We start from the raw sequence: 12,451 nt of genomic DNA, 5'->3' as shown, positions 1-12,451 counted from the left end.
GATGTCACGATACTCCGGCCCCGTGGCCGCCAACCGGTTGTTTCTGAGCTAGCACCGCGGCTTGCAGTTCAAACAGGTGGGTGGCGAATACAAGATTGCGGGGCTCCCCAGCTGTGGGACCCCTCGCGGTGAGACATCTTATTCCCTATCCTTTGCATAGGGGATAAGATGTCTCAGGGCCAGAGTACCCCTTTAAGGTGAAAATGGGCTTGGTCCTTAAGGGATTAAAGGAATCTAAAGGTGGTCATAGGCTCTCAAGAGTACAAGAACATTTGGCCAACAGCTATTTCTCCCAATCTCTCCATAAACATGTGTGCTTGCTTCAACTCAACTTGGGTGTAATGTCAATGGGGAGAGGGCAGAAAGCCACTGCCAGACATCTCTGTTGGCAGCTTATCTACCTTTCAGAACAAAGGATCAGGTATGCTGCGTTTCAACACATCAGATCCTTTTTTCCTTTGGCCTCCATAGGGGGTAATGGGCAGCAGAATGAGAGGCAGTAGATAAGCAAGTGATAAAATGTCAAGCACAGGGTGTCAAAGGATGGGTCAAGACACACAGGACAGAACGAGGGCCATTAAATTTGTCGCAAGTTTTCTAGAATCTCAGCACACCAGCTCACCTTTTTGGGTCAGTTATTATGCTTTTCATCCTATATCCCTGACAGGGACTCACAGGAGCATACCGTGAAAGTAGCTTGTAATCACTCATTGTGCACATTCCAGAAGAAGAGATGCTCCCAGACTCTAGTGGACCCAGGCACTAGAGGCTGGAAACCCAAACTTCACATCCTCGGATGCGCTAGGACACCTGTGGTGGTGCTAAACCTGGGTGTCCTAGTGTATCCTGAAAAAAAAGTAGTTCCAGTTTTGGATGGAATTTGTATTTAATGTATTTTCTTTATTTTACTCTGGAGATCAACGAGTTAACTTTTTTAGCACATAAAAATGAATTTACTGACAAGTAGCTGACAATTAGTTTAAACACATATAGATTGCCGGAGAGTTCTGCATTTGTAACTTTTAATGTCTGTGTACCCAGAAGGAATTCAACAAATCATTGGCTTTGTGCTGCAGCGTATAGATTTCCTTTAATCAGCATTTAAGGATGATAGCGGCTCCAACACATATAAAAGAGAAATGCCCTGGTGCTCCATAAATGCGAACTTCACTGAGCGGCGACGTTGTGCTCTGCTGAGTGAGGCTAAGAAATGTATTCATCTGGAACTGAAAGAAGAGCTCAATATATCTGTGCCTATTGGAGGGGGGCTTAATATATCTGGACCTGAGGGGGGGGGGAGTTAAAATATATCTGGACCTGAGGGGGGGGGGGGGGGTGCTTAATATATCTGGACCTGAGGGGGGGGGGGAGTTAAAATATATCTGGACCTGAGGGGGGGGGGGGGGCTTAATATATCTGGACCTTGGGGGGGAGTTAAAATATATCTGGACCTGAGGGGGGGAGGGGGCTTGATATATCTGCACCAGAGGGGGAAGTAAATTTATCTTGACCTGAGGGGAGAGCTCAATAGAACTAGACCTAGGGGGAGGGGGGGGGGGGGGTTGTTAAATGTCTGGACCTGAGGAATGGGGCTAAATATAATTTGATCTGAGGGGGGAGCAGGGATGTAGCTAAAGAGGTAGCAGAGGTAGCAGTCGCACCAGTGGGCCTCAGTGGGCACAAAAACACATCTGCCCCATAAGAGACCAGTATTTTAATTGGCATATGGGGCCCTGTTGCAGATTTTGAATCAGGGCCCAGTAGCTACAAGCTACGCCTCTGGGCACAAAAAATCTGCACCTATTAGAGGAACTTTATATATCTGGACCAGAGGAGAGAACTCTAAATATCATGACCTACAGGGGGAGCTTGATGGGGACCACTGAAACCACTCCCCCCCCCCAATCTCCTGTCTGGCACCCCGGCTCTCTGAGAGGAGTGCGTGCTACACAAGCTACTTTCAGAGAGCCTGGGTGCCGGGCAGGAGATCATGGGGGTCCCAGTGGTGAAACCCACCAGTGATCAAGCACTTATCCCCACTGGGGCCCCCCTGCGATCTCCTGCCTGGCACCCCAGCTCTCTAAGAGGACCACTTGTTGCATGTTCTCCTGTCAGAGAGCCAGGGTGCCGGGTATGAAATCACAAGGGTCCAAACTCCACCTCCGCAATCAAACACCTATCCCCACTGGGAACCCCCTGTGATCTCCTGCCCAGTGTCTCGGCTCTCTGATGGGACTGCATGTTACAAGTGCTCTTCTTAGGGTGCCAGTCAGGAAATCGCATCCGCCGCTCCCCACTGCCCCCCACCGCCCCCCCTACATCACCATCAAGCACTTTTCCTCTATCCTGTGGATAGGAGATACGTTTTCTTTTGCCGGACTACCCCTTTAATGTTAGGGACGAAGGGGTGTTTAGAAGCTTTTGAATTTCTTTGTGCGTTCTTCATTGTTTATCAGGACGTTTTTCTAAGTCGTCTCATCGTGCGGGCAGCATATAGATAGCCATCTCCCGACGTTGCTGATCTTGATTACTAAACATAACATATTTCTTCAGACAAATGAGAAAAAAAAGAGGAATCAAAAGGTTGGAAACAGTTCTCAAGGACTCACGCTGCCATTTAGCATGCTGAGTGCACTGAATCACATAATAATAGCCTTCATAATATTGACCTACAACATAATTAATTTACTAGTTGGAACATGACTCACAGAACGTTGGGCCTTTTCCTGCTAACTTTTCAATGGGCACAATGTGAAGATTTTTAATGAGGCTTTTTCGTCGCCCGAACTCTTTTCTTCAAGTAACTTATTTTTTTTTTCTTTTTTCCTTCACAGTGAGCAGAATGTGCAAATACAGGTATTTATCAGACATGGCGACAAAAAAAAAAAATTTAAGCAGGCTCACGGGGGAGCAGCCGCTATTGAGCGATGTGTTTGTTTGTATGCGACGTAGCGGCGGAGAGTCTTAAAGAGCTTTTAATAGTTTTATTTACCTGCTTAAAAAAGTCTCCGTCTCTTCAGATGATGTGATCTCTGGTGTTCGTGCCTCGGGGCCCCTGTATGACTGGAGCGTCTGAGTTCACTGAGTGGGAAAAGTATAAAAGTATACATATATATATGACTTTGCCCTTATAAAGAGTGAAGGACGGATTTAATTAGAGCAGAAATGCATATTAACCTGCCCTAATCTGAGCTACTGCCATTTTGACAGTGCCCGGGCCCCGGACGCCTGCTACCTCTTGCCAATCATTGGTTGAGGCAGGACGAGATGTCATCAGGTGGGTTGTTGATTTGACAAGTCCCAATATAATAAAATGAAGCACCCTGACTCTTTTTTGTGCTAGGAGTGCTTATCCCACCCTCACTTCACTTCATCGGGACAAAGATGATGCTGCAGTTGGACAGGATTTTGTTCTGGATGGTATGGGGACCCCTAGTGGTCTTTTTTTTTTTTTTATAAGTCATGATTTCTGTAAAAAGGAGATAACATTTTTGATTAAGTATATTAGAAAGGTTAATGTTTTGCCAAAATATACAATGTAAAAAAGGTTTTTGATTCTGACAGTGCCCATATAAAGAGGTATTATCATCATCGGGTTTACCTTGCTTAGACAGCACTGCTTCCTTGCAGTGTCCAAAAGAAGGGGCAAAACGCCAAAGCCCATTGACAGTGGCCACATGGGAGGCACTTATGGGTCCCCAAATTAATTGAAGGGTTTTGAGGTTTTCCTCCTTTTGTTCTCATTTTTGATCTCTCTCATTTTTTTTTAGGTATGATTTATTCTGCAATCCTATGTGGGGGCTGCAGTTAATTTTATCTCTTTTAGAATCTTCTTTGGTAAAATTTCATCCTGTCTTCTGATTGCTCTGCAGCATTTTTAGCGGAGTGGGTGGGCACAAAGGAATACCCCTAGTGCAATCTGGGTGCAAAATCTATGGCATGATAAAGGTGTTGAAATGGCACAGGGGTGATGAAATGGCATGGGTCGTGATGAAATGGCACTAGGGGGTGATGAAATGGCATAGGGGTGATGAAATGGCACTAGGGGGTGATACAATGGCACAAGGGGGTGAGGAAATGGCATAGTGGGTGATGAAATGGCATAGTAGGTGATGAAATGGCACTAGGGGGGTGATGAAATGGAACTAGGGGATGATGAAATGGCATAGTGGGTGATGAGATGGCACTGGGGGTGATGAAATGGCACTAGGGGGTGATGAAATGGCACTAGGGGATGATGAAATGGCATAGTAGGTGATGAAATGGCACTAGGGGGGTGATGAAATGGAACTAGGGGATGATGAAATGGCATAGTGGGTGATGAGATGGCACTAGGGGTGATGAAATGGCACTAGGGGATGATGAAATGGCATAGTGGGTGATGAAATGGCACTAGGGCTGATGAAATGGCATAGTGGGTGATGAAATGGCACTAGCGGGTGATGAAATGGCACAGGGGGGAGGGGGGGGGGTGACTATCTATAAAAGCCGTGACAGAATGTTTGCAGAGTGGGCACGATTGGACACACACATTGCAAAAGCAGGCAGTTATGGGCAGAAATTTTGCAGAATCGGGCACTATGAAGAAAACAGTCCTGCACGGGGCTCTAACACACTTCTCTCTCTTCGCTCCCTGTGTCAATCAGACCATAACAGCCCAATAAACTTACATTATGAGTCCATCTTGGTCATGTGACACGGAGCAAGGTTAGAATGCGCTAACAATGTACTTATCCCAGATGATGTCTTTTTGACATATCAAAAGTTTTTTTTTTTCATGACAGTGCCTATTTAAGGGTAGTTCTTTTTCCAACAAACAGTGCCACTCCTGTCCATGTTTGGTATTGCAGCTCAGCTCAATCAGGCTGCCATACCACACAAATCCTATGGAAAGGTAAAGTGCTGCTTCAGGAAAATAAACAGCCATGTTTTATACTATTCCAGTAAACCCTTTTGTGGGTCATTACCACTCTGTGTCATGTAACCATACAAATGGATCAAGACATTACATCCCCTATTGCCTCTTTAGCTACCATTGTAATGCCATCCTTAAATAGAGACATATATATCAGTAAATTGTCACAATATCTCCCCATCTAACAATATGTAACACTTTGTAATTTATATCATTTCATATTCATGGGAAATAAGATGAACCATTCTATATTAAAATAGGCAATTTCAGATATCTACGATAGATGCTTAAATTTCCTGTGAATCGTCTTATCTCACCAATGATAGAAAAGAAAGTCATATAGTTCTAATTAGACCAAAAAAAAAGAAAATGATGAACTTTTCTTGGAAAACTTTATCTATTAGTCAAGTTCAGAGTTAAGGTCTCGTTCCGATAGATCATTAATAAATGGCCTCCATTGTTCACTTAATGAAATCTATGATTTAATTCATACTAGAAATATTAAAGGGACGCCATATTTATAGCCGATGAATACATTACCATTTCCTACTAATTCCGAAATCCGACAAATTAAATGTGTACTCATCCAAATCTGCCTGGTTTTACTGTGATTCATATGTAAAAATGAATCTGCTAAATTACGGAGGAGATCTGGACTAAAGACTCATTTTAAATACTCTATTGCGGAACTCAAAGTAAAAAAAAAATGGGGGGTGGGTGGGTGGAGGATGTCTCCATTTAGGACTCTTATTTAGCAGCCAAAGTAGTTACAAAAAGCATCACTCACTTTGGAGGACCAAAGACTTCCATGCATACTACAATGGACTATTGTTGTCAATAGGACTGGTGTAATACTTCTTTTTTCCTGCGGAGGTGCTGCAGGGGAATGGAGCACTTGTGTTGGATTCCCAAGAAGATTGTATGGTTGTTGCTATGGTGGAAACAATAAAATGTAGGGATTACTGGCACCAAAAGACCCAGAGCACTGGGCAAATAGGTCATACAAATACTCCTGCACTGGAAACCAGTTACATTTCATATTTATCAAACTCTACAAACCCCACAATATGATAATGAAGGGTTTGCAATCATGGGGCTGTTTGCTAAGTGCCATGCGTCTTGCAGCTCATCTCCAATCTGCCAGCTGCTGCTGCAACTTTTCGAATTCCCGCCATCGCCAGTTTAAGAAAGCAGTGGCTGCTTGGAAATGTATTGTCATCTATGGGAGATGTCGCATTTCCAAACGGGCCTAGCGCCAGATTGTGGTTGCTATTCGGCCATGTGAACATAACCTTAGAAGACAAGAAATTAACAAACAAAAAACAAAACGAGGTCATCAACAGGATAGGGGATAATTAGCTGATCGCAGGGACAGGACCTGGCACGGGTGATGCCCAAGAGCTGTACCGGGGTCTTTTTTTAGTTCTCCCATAGAAATGAATTAAGCACGTGCTGTCTACCGGTAAACGACACGCACTCCCCACTGAGAGCGCCTGGATGCCCTTCCTGGTAATCGTGGGGGCCCCAGCGGTTGGACCCCCTGCAATCAGCTACTTATCCCCTAGTTATTTTTTTGCCGGACTACTCCTTTAAACCACCACCAGTGTATTATCGCATGCCTCTTTATTCATAAGCACCCATGCAGCAGCTTCAGAAATCTACACCAGCTCGGACCTGGTGTAAAGATTCTTCCCTCTTCCTCCACTCTACTTTCATAAACTTAATTCTGCTCAATTATGAGCAGAATTACAATGTTGACTAGCAGAACAATGAGAGATCAGTTTACTTGCTACCAGTGTAAGTCTATGGAGAGGGGAGGGGCAATAAGGGATGTTAGAGTGAGGGTAAATTAAGAGAGCAGAGGCAGAGAGATACACAGAGAAACTGTAAAGAGACTACAATGAATGTTTAATCTCACCTCAACGCTTGGATCAAAGCTTAAACTGTTTACAACTGCTTTATAATGTCATCCATGTTGCTGCTTCATAGGGTGTGTATAGAGACATAAAAGTTCAGGAACCTCTCCTCTGTGTGTGTACAGTGTATAAAGAATTCATAGCAGCTAGTCTAAACCCACTAACTCCTGCATAGGGGAAAACTGGCGAAAAATGCCATATACAAGTTATGTATGACCAGAAATAATTGTTTTCCTTGGCTTATCCTGAAAAGTTGACTTTTATGCATTTTTTTTTCAATCGGAGGAGTAATCTAGTGATTTCAGTGCATTCTTATGCTAAAAAACCACAAATATGACATCCTTTTATGACAATACAGTACAGTGACCACCTGAGCTCGGCTAATAGAGATGAGCGAACTTTTAAAAAATGTGATTTGGCCGATTCGCCGAATTTTTTTAAAAAATTTGTTTCGATCCAAATTTTTTCACGGTGAATCTATATTAAAAAAGGCTATTTCTAGCCTAAATACAGCGTCTATAATGGTATAGAACACTTTGCTGTGTTCTAAAACGCATATGGAGTGTGCTGGGGTAGTGAAATAATACTGTTATTCAGAATAACATGCAGATTACCAGCATCGCTCTTAGAATCACTGCCGCACAGCAGCACAATGACAGAGCCTGGTGGTGGCATCAGTGTCAGGAGACCATATAGTGACTGAATGACACAGCGTGGAGGTGTTGGCAGCATAAGGAGAGCATATAGTGGATGAATGGCACAGCGTGGAGGTGTTGGCAGCATGAGTGGGCACTAGGCCTTCACAATCCCTAAGATTAAAAGATGAATTAAGAAATTTAAACCGAAGATTGTACCTACGCTGATGCAGTGGCGGATCCAGGGGGGGGGGGGCAACGGGGCAATTGCCCCCCCCCTCCCCCCCCGAGTAGGGTTGCCACCCTGTCGGTATTTTACCGGCACAGCCGGAATTTCCATCTACATTCCGGGCTGTGCCGGTAAGTTTGGATGAAAAATACAGGCCATGCAATGGCCGGTATTTTTCATTCACTGGCAGGGGCGGACTGAGCAGCATCCCCAGAAGAGCACTTCTTTCATGACCGGCAACTAAATTTTGCCTGTGACCTGCAGACTGCCGCACTACAGTTTCAGCCCCCGACACAAAGCCCACTGACTGTCGGGGCCGTACAATGCCCAGGTCTGACACCACCAGCCTGTGACAGGGAGAGCTCCGTGCGATGACAGGAAGAGATTGTACAGTGCTGGGGAGGGGGCGTGCACCTCCTCTCTCCTCTCTCCCCCTCCCCCTCCTTCCCTCTGCCGTGCAGTCTTACAACCCTCCATAGGCAGAGCAGGGAGGGAAGAGGAGGAGAGGCCGTGTATCCTGTCTCCCCCTGCTGCGCAGGGCGGGTGAGTGTCTGTGTATATATGTGTCTGTGTATATATGTGTCTGTGTATATATGTGTCTGTGCATGTGTCTGTGTATATATGTGTCTGTGTATATGTGTCTGTGTGTATATATGTGTCTGTGTATATATGTGTCTGTGTATATATGTGTCTGTGCATGTGTCTGTGTATATATGTGTCTGTGTATATGTGTGTCTGTGTATATATGTGTCTGTGTATATGTGTGTCTGTGTATATATGTGTCTGTGTTTACATGTGTCTGTGTTTACATGTGTCTGTGTATATATGTGTCTGTGTATATGTGTGTCTGTGTATATATGTGTCTGTGTTTACATGTGTCTGTGTATGTGTCTCTGTGTGTCTGTGTATATGTGTGTGTGTGTGTGGGGGGGGGGGGGGGGGGGAGCTGCCTAATCTGGGGTACAACTATACTGATCTGGGGGACAACTATGCTCCTAATCTGGGGGACATCTATGCTGCCTAATCTGGGGGACAACTATGCTCCTAATCTGGGGGACAACTATGCTCCTAATCTGGGGGACAACTATGCTGCCTAATCTGGGGGACAACTATGCTACCTAATCTGGGGGACAAGTATGCTCCTAATCTGGGGGACAACTATACTGATCTGGGGGACAACTATGCTCCTAATCTGGGGGATAACTATGCTGCCTAATCTGGGGGATAACTATGCTGCCTAATCTGGGGGACAACTATGCTCCTAATCTGGGGGACAACTATGCTGCCTAATCTGGGGGACAACTATGCTGCCTAATCTGGGGGACAAGTATGCTCCTAATGTGGGGGACAACTATGCTCCTAATCTGGGGGACAACTATGCTCCTAATCTGGGGGACAAGTATGCTCCTAATCTGGGGGACAAGTATGCTCCTAATCTGGGGGACAAGTATGCTCCTAATCTGGGGGACAACTATGCTGCCTAATCTGGGGGACAACTATGCTCCTAATCTGGGGGACAAGTATGCTCCTAATCTGGGGGACAACTATGCTGCCTAATCTGGGGGACAACTATGCTCCTAATCTGGGGGACAACTATGCTGCCTAATCTGGGGGACAACTATGCTGCCTAATCTGGTGGACAACTATGCTCCTTATCTGGGGGACAAGTATGCTCCTAATCTGGGGGACAACTATGCTGCCTAATCTGGGGGAAAACTATGCTCCTAATCTGTGGGACAACTATGCTCCTAATCTGGGGGACAACTGTGCTGCCTAATCTGGGGGACAAGTATGCTCCTAATCTGGGGGACAAGTATGCTCCTAATCTGGGAGACAACTATGCTGCCTAATCTGGGGGACAAGTATGCTCCAAATCTGGGGGACAACTATGCTCCTAATCTGGGGGACAACTATGCTGCCTAATCTGGGGGACAACTATGCTCCTAATCTGGGGGACAACTATGCTCCTAATCTGGGGGACAACTATGCTGCCTAATCTGGGGGACAACTATGCTGCCTAATCTGGGGGACAACTATGCTGCCTAATCTGGGGGACAACTATGCTCCTAATATGTGGGACAACTATGCTCCTAATCTGGGGGACAACTATGCTGCCTAATCTGGGGGACAAGTATGATCCTAATCTGGGGGACAACTATGCTCCTAATCTGGGGGACAAGTATGCTCCTAATCTGGGGGACAACTATGCTCCTAATCTGGGGGACAAGTATGCTCCAAATCTGGGGGACAACTATGCTGCCTAATATGGGGGACAACTATGCTGCCCAATCTGGGGGACAACAATGCTGCCTAATCTGGGGGACAACTATGCTGCCTAATCTGGGGGACAACTATGCTGCCTACTCTGGGGGACAACTATGCTCCTAATCTGGGGGACATCTATGCTGCCTAATCTGGGGGACAACTATGCTGCCTAATCTGGGGGACATCTATGCTGCCTAATCTGGGGGACATCTATGCTGCCTAATCTGGGGGGACAACTATGCTCCTAATCTGGGGGACAACTATGCTGCCTAATCTGGGGGACAACTATGCTGCCTAATATGGGGGACAACTATGCTGCCTAATCTGGGGGACAACTATGCTGCCTAATCTGGGGGACAACTATGCTGCCTAATCTGGGGGACAACTATGCTGCCTACTCTGGGGGACAACTATGCTCCTAATCTGGGGGACAACTATGCTGCCTAATCTGGGGGACAACTATGTTGCCTAATCTGGGGGACATCTATGCTGCCTAATCTGGGGGACATCTATGCTGCCTAATCTGGGGGACATCTATGCTGCCTAATCTGGGGGACAACTATGCTCCTAATCTGGGGGACAACTATGCTCCTAATCTGGGTTACATCTATGCTGCCTGATCTGGGGGGAAAACTACCCAGCCCTCCACAATATTTTTAGTTTCTCATGTGGCCCCATGGGATAAATAAGTGCCCACCCCATTCCTCCTCAACCCCGGACATTCCTTAACCTGGAGCCGCCCGGGGAAAGGAGAAAGTGAAGACAAGAGACTGGTGAGACCTCTCTGCAAAATTGTGTATTTAATGCAGTGTTTCCCAACCAGGGTGCCTCCAGCTGTTGCAAAACTATTACTCCCAGCATGCCCAGACAGCCTTTGGCTGTCCGGGCATGCTGGGAGTTGTAGTTTTGCAATAGCTGGAGGCACCCTGGTTGGGAAACACTGATTTAATGTTTTAATGTGTGAAACTATCTGCTGCGCTCTGTATCTAATCCTGTCATGTGTGATACTGTCTGCTGAGCCTGTATATCCAAATCTGTCATGTGGGATATGAGCCTGTGTATCTAATCCTGTCATGTGTGATACTGTCTGCTGAGCCTGTATATCCAAATCTGTCATGTGGGATATGAGCCTGTGTATCTAATCCTGTCATGTGTGATACTGTGAACTGAGCCTGTGTATCTAATCCTGTCATGTGTGATACTGTGAGCTGAGCCTGTGTATCTAATCCTGTCATGTGTGATACTGTCTGCTTAGCCTGTATATCCAAATCTGTCATGTGGGATACTATCTGCTGAGCCTGTGTATCTAATCCTGTCATGTGTGATACTGTCTGCTTAGCCTGTATATCCAAATCTGTCATGTGGGATATGAGCCTGTGTATCTAATCCTGTCATGTGTGATACTGTGAGCTGAGCCTGTGTATCTAATCCTGTCATGTGTGATACTGTGAGCTGAGCCTGTGTATCTAATCCTGTCATGTGTGATACTGTCTGCTTAGCCTGTATATCCAAATCTGTCATGTGGGATACTATCTGCTGAGCCTGTGTATCTAATCCTGTCATGTGTGATACTGTCTGCTTAGCCTGTATATCCAAATCTGTCATGTGGGATACTATCTGCTGAGCCTGTGTATCTAATCCTGTCATGTGTGATACTGTCTGATTAGCCTGTTTATCTGATGTTGCGCAGGGGGACGTCACTCGTCATCACAGAGAGCCAGCGTTGCTGTCGCGCACCACCACTACCGCCACCGCTGGCATAAATAGGGTTTTGGTAGGTATTCTCTAAATGTACATTTTTTGTGTGATATAGGAAAATTCCCCCCGCATATGTATTCTATCCCTCCAATCCCCTATGCCATTTCTTAAACCCCCCTCCCATCCCCCGTGCCATTTCTTAAACCGCTGATCCCTCAGCCCCTGTGCAATCTGGCCCCTCCCCTTTTGTAGCTCCACCCCCACATAGCCACACCCATGACCGGTATTTTTCTGAGGGAAAGGTGGCAACCCTACCCCCGAGATTGCTGCCCCCTAGAATGGTGGGGTGGGGTGGCGGGGTGACACCCTGTCCCAGCGTTCATCCCTGTCACAAGCTATATTTGTATACTCAGTCTGCAGTGCAGAGGGAGCGTGCACACAGCGGGTCTGTGGAGTTATCGGGCACTTACTTTGCTTCTCTTCCCCCTGATTGGCAGCTTTCTACTGCTCTGCTTTGGTCATGTGACACCAAAACATCACATGACCCCAGTAAGCAGGAAGTGCCTGGAGGATACAGGAGCCCAGCAGTGTTCTAAGGCAGGTAAGATAAACTACCCCCCACCATCCATGCCCACCCTTTTCCAGCATCATCCCTCCCCCCTTCCCAGCACAATCCCTGCTCACCCCCCCCCACCCCTTTCTCACCAGGGGTGCCCCCAGCTGTTGCAAAACTACAACTCCTAGCATGCTGGGAGTTGTAGTTTTGCAACAGCTGGAGGGTTGGGAAACACTG

General features: G+C 46.3%; 1 long non-coding RNA gene across 1 annotated transcript; it reads right to left on the bottom strand.

Moving 5' to 3' along the window:
* Positions 1-2,415: 2,415 nt before the first annotated feature.
* Positions 2,416-12,177, bottom strand: LOC130358280 (uncharacterized). Its single transcript, XR_008889449.1, has 4 exons — positions 12,129-12,177; positions 5,703-5,846; positions 2,993-3,072; positions 2,416-2,547 (listed from the first exon to the last, which is right to left on the bottom strand). It is a non-coding gene; the product is annotated as an uncharacterized LOC130358280 (long non-coding RNA).
* Positions 12,178-12,451: the final 274 nt, after the last annotated feature.

This window comes from Hyla sarda, chromosome 2, assembly GCF_029499605.1.
Source record: "Hyla sarda isolate aHylSar1 chromosome 2, aHylSar1.hap1, whole genome shotgun sequence".
In the NCBI taxonomy this organism is placed as follows: Eukaryota; Metazoa; Chordata; class Amphibia; order Anura; family Hylidae; genus Hyla; species Hyla sarda.
This window is presented reverse-complemented; position numbering and strand designations above follow the sequence as displayed.